Source organism: Thamnophis elegans, chromosome Z (genome assembly GCF_009769535.1).
Source record: "Thamnophis elegans isolate rThaEle1 chromosome Z, rThaEle1.pri, whole genome shotgun sequence".
NCBI lineage: Eukaryota > Metazoa > Chordata > Lepidosauria > Squamata > Colubridae > Thamnophis > Thamnophis elegans.
In genome coordinates this window covers 109,637,833-109,649,012 of record NC_045558.1, presented here as the reverse complement: position 1 = coordinate 109,649,012, position 11,180 = coordinate 109,637,833, and positions in this window count along the sequence as shown.

Sequence of the window (11,180 nt, the reverse complement as noted above, 5' to 3'; positions counted from 1 at the left end):
TGTTTCACAATTTGCTCATTTCTAGTCTATAATGCAATAAGAAAGACAATAGGGTTATGATCCCAGTACTTGTTGTTCTTTCTAAGCTTGCTCATTGAATGACCAGAAACATTGCCAAAGGCAGATAACTTCCATCACATAACTAGAAAATAAATCTGAAAAATGCTCACATCACACACCTGAAGAATAACTTGTTCCTTGCTTATTGGATATTAGTAGAAAGTGTAATCTAACCTCTCATATTTACTTACTGTGGCCAGAATGCTAGCTTTATTCTGAATTATGATAAATGAACATGTATATTTGCTTTCTTGTTTAGACATTAGGGAGAGGAAACTATTTTACACATTTAGTTGACACATTACAGTGTGTTGAATTTACCAAATTTATCCTGTATCAAAAAATAACTCATCACATTTTTTTCCTTTTGCATTTGTCCTCTGGTTTTGCTTCTTTTGTATGCTCACCAATTTCATATAAGAAAACCTATGAATGCAGGATACAACTTTTTTTCCCCTTAGCTAGCCAACTTATCCTAAAATCTGACGCTAACTAGAGTTGAGAGAGAATAATGTGCTTCTCTGCCGAATAGAAGTTTAGAACTTGGGTCTCCCCCATCCTAGTTTAACACCTTAATCTTTATGTCTCACCAGTTATTGCTAAATCAAAAACAATTATACCATTTTATTGTTTATTTCCAGATACTTTAAGAAAAATCTATTGAGACACTCATGAAGTAGTTATGCAAATATTCCATTTATTATAGTTCATAATAATATTGTAACCACTTGCAAAGTCATTATCAATAGCTTTCTATTTTTCTAAATTCTATTTGAATACATTTAAAAAAATTAAAATAATAATGCATCTAATATATATTATCTGAGGTAACAAGTGTTAATAATCAATCAAAAATAAAACTGTGATCCTTTGACTTTTGATTGAAATAGATGACCCAAAATGAAAATATAAATGACATTACACAAGAAACATGAATTTGCTATGAAATTAAAATATCAAAGGAAAATCAGAGTAATTCAATAGCAAACACATATACGCAGACACAAAGAAAACGTACCTCAGCAGTATGTAGCTAAAACATTGCATACTTTCTTCACAGCTCAAAGATTTCCTAGTACTGATGTCTCAATTAGTGCCTTTTACAATGATGTAGGCACAGTTTACTTTTTTACCACTAAGCAATATTTTACACGCTAAATAAAATAAGTATGATGATAAATTTTTAAGCAGGGAATTAGATGATGAGTCTATAAAAAGAATAAGAAGTGTTCTAATTTCATTGTGCTGTGTCTTTTTCCATAAAAAGTGAAGAAACAGAATTTATTTTAATCTACTATTTCCTACAAGCATGGTCTTAAATCCAATACATTTATCTTTATGTATTTATCCAATACATTCACTAAAGAAGGAGATAGCCAAGCAATCAAGCCATTACCTGCTCACATAGTCTACTGGTGTACCAGGTAGTAAAGGAATAGTAATACTGTAGTATCAAAATAGTGATCTGATTATCATTCTGCAGAAATATGGACAAAAAAATGAGATTATTTCACCTGAATTGATACATGTTTACCTTTCAAATCCAGTTTGTATACTGATATAATTTATCAATTCTATAGAAAAAAATCAATTTATTTACTGTTGAAATTCAAAAGCACTAACCTGGAGTTAAACCCAAGAGGCAAAATTAAAATAATTCCATCCCAAATCAAGATTATGCAACTAACTTCACTTCAATAAGCTAAAGACAGTGAAAAGTTTAGAAATAATGTGCTTTAAGGATGGACTCAGGATCATTTTTGCTATCTATTTCTTTCAATAAATATTGGAAAAAGAATTGGAAAACACAAATTGTCTGTCTGTCTATTTATCTGGTTTCTAGCTTCCTAGCTATCCTGTCTATTGGTCTTACTAAATTCTATTTCTTTTACCATACAACAAAGTTTTAGTCATACTTATCAATATGCATTCTGAGTCTGCTGTCCGTACTATTTTAGAAATCAGTTTAATTTATAGAATTGTTAGTCTTTATTATAATCATATAAAGAACAATGTTAAATTGTACCTGAGAGACCGCCTCCTGCCAATTACCTCCCAAAGACCGATTAGATCTCACAGGTTAGGTCTCCTCCAGATTCCATCTGCCAGCCAATGTCGGCTGGTGACTCCCCGGGGGAGAGCCTTCTCTGTTGCAGCTCCAGCCCTTTGGAACGACCTCCCCATGGAGATCCGGACCCTTACTACCCTCCTGGCCTTCCGCAAAGCCACTAAGTCCTGGCTGCTCCAGCAGGCTGGGAGGCTTGTGAAATATCCAACCCCACGGTAACTGTGGATGTTGCATATTTTAATGTTGTCTTGTTTATTTATCCCCTTCCCTTGTTTATTGTAAGCCGCCCGAATCCTTCGGGAGTGGGTGGCATACAAGATCAATAAACTAACTAATTCCAGTTTCTTGCACAGCCAGCCTGATGTTGAAACTGGATTTGAAATTTTGATCCACCTAGGATGGAAGAAAGATTTAGGATAGACAGATGTTGTTTAACAGTGTTAAATGTGGTTTTATTATTGGATGGTTGCACAGCCAGATGTTTATTATTTGTTCTCAATAATGTGAAATCACAACTGACAGTTCTTTACCTGATGTTGGCCTGCATACTGTGTGCATCAAGTTCTTCCCAAGAAGAACTCTGTCCTGTATTGGCAGAAGTTATGTGCAGAGCCAAGCTTCCGAAAGCTTTTTTCATGCCATGGAAATGTGAATGCTCCATTGGATATCAGGCATCTTCCTCTTAAGCATATCACAAATGACACTATTCGACATCATTTTAGTGTGGCACCAATTATAGATGAGAGAAGGCCAGCTCCACTGGTATGGACATGTCCTGACAGCAGCACCTTCTACCGTTGCCAAGACTGCTTACCAAGTAGAAGTCAATGGCCTGCAACCTCATGTGCACCCAAATCAGAGATAACAAGACACCATCAACAAAGATATGCAAGCCACAGGCCTGCACCCTGGAGACACAGATGACCATGCAATACGGTGTTCAATGATCTGAAAAGCAGACCCTGTACTTGTGGGAATATGCTAGGAAGAAGAATTGCAAAGCCAAACACATGAAATTCTGTATATGTGCAAATTTTCTAAGTGCTGTCTAAAACTTTTGGGGTTTTACATTCAGTGGACTGATAACTATTGAGAACACCACAGTCAGTTTTTAATCTCTTGGCTTGCCTTGCCCTGCCTTATCTTTATCATAATTAGTTACCTGTGAAATAAAATGCTCCTTTTACAAAATTATTTGGATTACATTTTTTCCCTTGTACCATGAGTCACAAAAGCTTTCATTTTCAAATAAAATATGTCAGAAATGATTCCTGTTATAGAAGCCAAGAGACTAATTCGGTACATGGAAGGAGTGTATTTTATTTACTTATTAGGCTATTTTTAAAAATACCTTGTCACAGCCCTGTGAATAGTCATCCTCAATTTTGGGTCTTCTAATGAGGCCTGAGATTTTGAGGGTCCTGTGTAGTCTCTTTGCCATTCTTAGCACCACCCTTTTTTGAATAGAGTGCTCTGATGTTGTTCCTGAGATCTGTGAAGGCACTCCACCAGCTTAGAAGGTGTAGCTCCAAATGCCCTCACCGCCACTAGAACCACTTTGGCCTTTAATTTCCATATAATCTCTAGTACCTCCTTCAGGCCCTGGAGAACAAGTTCTCGTTTTCACTTTTCTGGATGTTTCTGTTATTTGGCACCACTACATCATCATCACTGTCTTCTGCTTCTTATCAAACATCATGATGTCTGGTTGATTGGCCAGTATCTACCTGTCCATATGGACTGAAAATTCTACATTATTTGAGCCTTCTTATTTTCCATGATATTCTGTGGCATCTCTAATCTAGACTTAGATAGTCTAGCCCATATTCTATGCAGATATTTCATTACAGAATGCCATGGGACAACTTTAGATTAGATTAACAGAGTTGGATGGGACCTTATATGTTATCTAGGTTCATGAGGTACTGAAGATCTTCATGCTTACTGTCAAGCAGAACTGTGTCATCAGCATATCTTAAATTGTTGAACACCATTTACTTTGAGGCAAGCATCAAAGTTTTCTAGTGTGCCATTGAAAATTGATTCAGAATATTTGTTAAAAAACAGTGGAGACCTATCTGACCTCTCTTTGTATTTCTGCAAGAGTATTTTCAGCCTCGTCTGAAATTTGCTACCGGATGCCAATATAGATTCTTTATTACTCAGATGTCTTTGTCATCTAGTTCTACTTATTCCAGGATTTGTAATCATTTGCTGTGTCTTCTGTTATCAATTGCTTTTTCAAAATCAATGAAGCACATGTAAACACTGGGATTGACATCTCTATAATGCTGTGCAAGAACTTGAATGCTGAATAGGGCATCTTGTGTACCAAGATTGTTTCTGAAACCAAATTGTGTATTACTTAGACACTCCTCATTTTTTTTTTGTATATTTTTGTGTGAATTATTTTCAGGAATATTTTCAGGCCATGATTCATTAAGCTTATTGTTCTATATTCAGTACACGTCTGTGCATTTATTTTGGGGATTGTCACAAAAGTTGACTTTAGCCAATTGGAAAACCTTCACAAAGGTTTTGAGCCAAATCAGTTAAAGCTTGGACACAACTAAAGTGAATATAGAGAGCCGAGGTGGCGCAGTGGTAGAGTGCAGTACTGCAGGCCACTTCAGCTGACTGCTATCTGCAGTTCAGCGGTTCAAATCTCACCGGCTCAGGGTTGACTCAGCCTTCCATCCTTCTGAGGTGGGTAAAATGAGGACCCAGATTGTGGGGGCGATATGCTGACTCTGTAAACCGCTTAGAGAGGGCTGAAAGCCCTATGAAGCGGTATATAAGTCTAACTGCTATTGATATAATATTCTAAATTCAAATTTATTTCACCAATTTTTTAAAATCTTACATGAAGTGTCATATCATCATAATTTGAGACTTTTAGTGATGGCACCTGCTGTTTTTTCGGGACCTAATAAATAGATAGTAATCATTATCCAAAATTTTCATTATCATAGTGCAATAGGCAATTCTTTCTAAGAACAGGAAATGTCCTTAGCTATTCCAACTGAAAAAAAACCCCAATAAATATATGTGGACAGGGGCCAGCATAGCAAATCCAAAAGACAAAATATTAAAATAATTATCTCAGAGTTTTAGTTAATTGGTTAGTTACTTTACTGTATACTGAAGGGATAAGCAATTATATGAATATTTTAATATCACTATCCTCTTAGGACAACATTATAAATTCCCGCAAAACATTTGTTACTCGCTATAAAATGAGAATACATGTTGCAATTTTTTTCTAGCATAAAATACATAATATTCAATCTATTTAATTAGGAAAATTTGCATTGTAGACAAAGTTTACAATTTTTTCCCCTAAAGCTAGGCTGAAAACAAATTTTATACTGTGTATCATTTTCTACATCTGATTATTCTGAAATGATAGCAGTTTGTACAGTACATAAATGGAAAAGGTATGTGGTTTGAATGTTGTTTTTACTGCTTAGATTTCAATTTATAATATCTTCCTAAATTATTTTAATTCTCAATTTAAATATTATTTTCACCTTTTCTTTATAGTTTAAAGATATGTGAATAAAGAACATAGAAAGTTTTTTTTATGATTAAATCCACTAAAAATATTTGTAGGATGCACAGCATAACCAAACTGATACATCATGAAATTAACTGGATAAAAGTTGTGGAATCTTTAAAATCAGAAACCAATTGCTTTATAAAATTGAAGTGGTAAAGCAAATTGTGATTCACTCTGTCTCCTTGTAACATTCAACACTGCATTCAGTATTGAATAATGAATGCAAGAGAAGTGAAATGAAGAGATCTAAATTCATCTTGTTGTAGATTAGACTACATAGAATGGAAAATCATGCTTTGATGGGGTTACCAAAGATTCTTCTAGTAAGATAAAATTCAGAAGCATGACAAGAAACTCAAAAGGAATTCAAAGTCTGTCAAACTATTTGAAGAGCAATTGTGTGGCTTACTTTATTAATAGTGTAAGCAACCATTCATTTCCACTTCAAGAGTACTAGAAATTCTAGAGAATAAGTCTGGAAAGAACTTTTGACATCATTTATCTTTAACACACTTTCTCATCTATTTTCATTATTCCTATGCAGAGAAAAGAATCATCCAACACAACCAGAGTAACAGAATTCCTATTATTGAGTTTCTCTGATATTGATGAATTGCAGATGTTAATTTTTGGGTTCCTTCTACTGATCTATTTGATAGCCTTGATTGAGAACCTTCTCCTTATCACAATTGTAGTATTGGACTGCCAACTTCATAAGCCTATGTACATTTTTCTAGCTAATTTATCCATTCTTGATGTTTGCTTCATCTCTGTCACAGTCCCTAAATCCATGAATATTTCTTTAACACAGATCAGATCTATTTCCTTCTCTGGATGTATGGTTCAAATCTTTTTGGGACTTACATTTGCAGTAGTAGAATTTACACTCCTTGCTGTCATGGCATATGATCGCTATGTTGCCATATGTTATCCCCTCCATTATCAATTGCTAATGAGCAAAATAAAGTGCTTCTGTATGGTGGCTGTCTGTTGGGTGAGCAGCATTATTTACTCAATGTTGCACACTCTAAACATCGTTTTCTTACCATTTTGTGGGACAAATATTATAGATCAGATATTCTGTGAAATCACTCATACTCTGAAGCTTGTTTGTGCTAACACATATGGCAATGAAATGGCAGTTTTTATGTGCGGCATTATTTTTGGCATAATTTTTTCATCTATAGTTATTGCATCTTATGTTCGTATCTTTTTGACCATCAAAAAAATCCCTTCTGCCCAAAAGAGGCACAAAGCCTTCTCCACATGTTTTCCCCACCTTGCTGTTTTTTCCTTGTTCATGAGTACTGGGATGTTAACATATATGAAGAAAAACTCAGAATCATCCACCACAGAAATCCTAACATCTTTGTTGTATTCTATTGTGTCACCTATAGCCAATCCAGTCATTTACAGTTTGAGAAACAAGGAGATCAAGACAGCACTTCAGAAACTGATTAACACAGTTTTCAATTACAGGTGTTTTCAACAGTCAAGGGAAACTACATGGGAAACATAACCTCAAGAATTTCAATTTCCTCAGCAAAAGTTAATATTTTTGTTTGTGCCTATTTGTGTGTATGTGTGAGTTTTAAATAGGATTTGTAATTACTATTCTTTTTTTATTTAGAACCTGAGGTAGAGGAAAGGGCATTTGAATGACAGTTGATCAAGTGGATGCAATATTTTGCTACAGGGTATTTTCTTTAAACAGCTGTTTTATTTCATTGTTAGATGCTAATAATTCATTACAGATACAGATATTAGCAGTGTGTGTGTCTCTGTGTGTCTCTCTCTCTCTCTCTGTGTGTGTGTATGCTCGCGCACACAGGTCTTGGCATATTCAGGTCTTTTCCCGTGTAAGATTGAGATCATCTTGGCAATGTTTTGGCGAAGTTTCATTTGCCATCTTCAGGCTGGTGTTTTCAGCTTAAAGCGTGGTCCGAGCAACAATCTCAATTTTACATGGGAAAAGACCCGAATATAGCATAGCTACACCTGTGAAAATCTACAAAAACATACATACATACATACATACATACATACATACATACATACATACACACACACACACACACACACACACACACACACACACACAGACACACAAACAAACATATATACATGCATGCATACACACAAAATAAACTAGAAATTCATCAAAACTATGGTATTTATGTAAGATGAATCTTTAAAGATACAAAACATATATCTCAATATTGGTGTCTAAAATATCAAAAAATAAGATTGCTTGAACTGTGCAATTAAAGCAGAATATTGTGTCAATAGATAATTCAAATTAATTATTTTATAATATAAAACAGGTTTCTAGCTTAAATTCCATGCTTAATACTAAGGTGTTCAGAGCTATGGATAAAAAATGAGAAGAAGAGAGAGAAAAGGAGGGAGAAAGAGATGGTAGATGGCTATTTGATTTCTAACTTCCCTCTTCTTTATACTTTGAACAGTTTGTAATATTTATTATTACTATTTATAATTTCTATAATCTCTTAGAAACCATACGATAAGTACTTGTATTGGCTTGCTATATGTTGTGTTGTGCATATTTTTGTTTGAATTTGCTTAAATTTCTATTGTGGGTGATATGCTGCTAATTCTACCTTTATTGCATATGCTCCAAGTATACTTTCTGACTTTCAGTCAGATATTCTCAGTGTTGTATCTTTCTTTTAATGTTTAATGTTGAACAACAATTATTCTCACAGCTGTGCTTATGTATAGAGTTAAAACTTGATGTTTTTTTTATTTAAAAAATTAGAATTATAGCTGAATAAACACTTGTTTAAATAGTATTATGTATATTCTTCCAATATTTCAATATGTCAGAATCTTTGTAAAGTTTGCAGTGATTATCCTTTAATAGAACACTGGGTTTGGGTTGATGTTTTTTTCCTAGAAGTTTTTATTTTTATATTTTGTTTTATTATCTAGTTCTTTTATTTTAACCCTTTTATTAAAGAAATGGAATGTAAGATTTTCAGAGTTCTGTCTAATATGTCGGTATTCCAATAAATTAAAAAATGAACAAATAGAGAAAAAAACATTTTCTTTAAAGTTGAATATATATATTGAATTTGGCATTCAATTTTCTTCAGAGGACCTTGGGGGAGGGAAATAATTGAACATCAAATTAGAAATCTATTAAAAAATTGAAAATTTATGGAATAGATTGAATAATCAAAGCTATCTTACTATGCACATTTTTACTATGATAATATGGAAGCCAGAAATTTGTGATATTTGTAATAAGACCTTCTCAGAAATTTCTTAAAGTTGTGAAGACTTTGTGTAATAGAATGTATGGATGATCTTGGAGAAAAAGGGGAAGAGATGCTGCCTAGGAAAAAAAATCAAGAGAGACAGTAACTTCAATTGACTTAACACTCAGAAAAAGAAACTTAGGAAGAACTCTGTATAATGGATCAAGTCCAATGTTTGTGTTTGCTGACTTGCAAGTTCTGTTTATGCAACTTTACAAAAAAAGTAGAATCAGTCTAATTTCTGTATGTTTTATTTGGGAGAGATGACAGTTTATAACTGTAGTGCCTTCTTTCACTCTCATTTGAGCATTTTTCCCAGTGTCAGTATAGTAGAATATAATAGCCCAAGCCTGAACCAGGTCTGGTAGTTTATTGATAAATTAAGTCCAGTGTAGTTGCTTTTTATTAATGTACACCAGAATAGATGAGTAGTTCTCTGATGTGGCCACTCACCACATTATGTATCAGTCATAACATCTGAACTAGATTCAAAGCTATAGTTACATAAAGCACATGAAAATAATAACAACATGGGATTGTTAGCTCACACAGTTATATGTGTAGGTGAATTTTGTTTTAGATGTAGACTTCTCTCAAATAAAGTGCTATGATAAAGATAAATGTCCCTGTCCAGTTGTATGTGATTCTAGGGGAAGTGCTTATCTCTGTTTCTAAGCTGAGAGAGCCAGAATTGTCTGAATACCATTTCCATAGTCGTGTGGCCAGCATGACTATATGACAAGGAGCTCAGAATGCTGTTACCTTCCCACCAAAGTGGTGCCTATTTATCTACTCATATTTACATGTTTTTGAAACAGCTAAGTAGACAGGGGTTGTAGCAAGTAATGGGAGCTCATCCCATCATGTGGCTCTTGGGTCTTGAACCTGGGTTGACAGCTTTCCAGCTGACAAGCTCAGCATGTTTAACCATTGAGCCATCATGATTCCATGATAAAGTTATCAATCTATTAAACATCCCACATTTTCAGTCCTATTATTCCAAGACAAATATTTGTTTCCATAGCGTTCTGCATACAAAATAATGTCTATGGCATTAAATAGAATATATACTTTTATGCCCCTATAGAAAGACAAAGAATACTTTTTCTTTGATTATTTTACATTGTATACACATATAGTAAACAAGACTTGTATTGCAATTGTGAAATAAATGAAGAACTTAGTAAGAATTAATGACCAATATGGTGGTGGTAGTTGTGGTGGTGGTTGTGGTAGTGGTGGTGGTGGTGGTGGTGGTGGTGGTGGTGGTGGTGGTGGTGGTGTTATCCATTCAATCATGGCCAATTATTGGTTATTCTAAAGACCAGCTCTCTACATCTTCTAATCTTGCACTACTTATTTGAGAATTTATATGCTTTCGCTAGTGTCAGTTTTGATGGTGTCCAGCTTTTACCACTAATTGCTCCAAGCATAGTAGTGAATTTCCCTCCATGATATATCCAAATCAAGTGAGACACAATTTTCTGATTTTGCTTTCAAGTGTCATGCCTGGTGTTCCATTACTCTGATGCAGCAGGGATTGCAGAGGTAAACCCACCAGTGGCTGGCCAGGTTAGGTGGTCTTAATAGAATGGACCTTATAAATTAATTTTAGTTTGGCTTTTATTCTAGTGCCCTGGAGTCCCAAAGTTGACTTTTAGCTGGAGTGAACTCTTCTCTCCAACTTCCTCATAAGTATTACAAATAGGGCTGAACAGTGTGGCAAGACTCTGTAAAGGAGGGGCACAGGAAGCCAGACGTGGGGAGAGATAGAACAGAGAAGTTGCAGAAAACTGTTGGTACAAAATCAGCTTTCCTGTTTTTGATACTTTTGTATGAATATCTGCTTTTGTATTTTTCCAAGATGTACTTCCCTGTTCTGAACAGGGGCTTTTACATTTTGTATGAATACGCCTCTTAAAACGCCTTCTGATTGATGAAGTTTGATTAAAGGTATAAAATCACTGCTCTGGGCATAGCCCGGACAGTTCAGATGTTGGTGTGTGAACACGCTGAACTCGATGCATCCAATAACCCTGTTTCTCTCACTTTTGTGGTCTCAAGTCCTGCTCTTTCGTAAATAGATTACAAACCACAATCTGCTGCAACATTTTTGGCGAGCCAGCCAGGAGTTGAGGGGTCTTTGGGACCCTCTGGAATGTCCACCCCGGTGTCAGGGCTCATCCTGTCAGGGGGAACCTCCCTGGCGCCA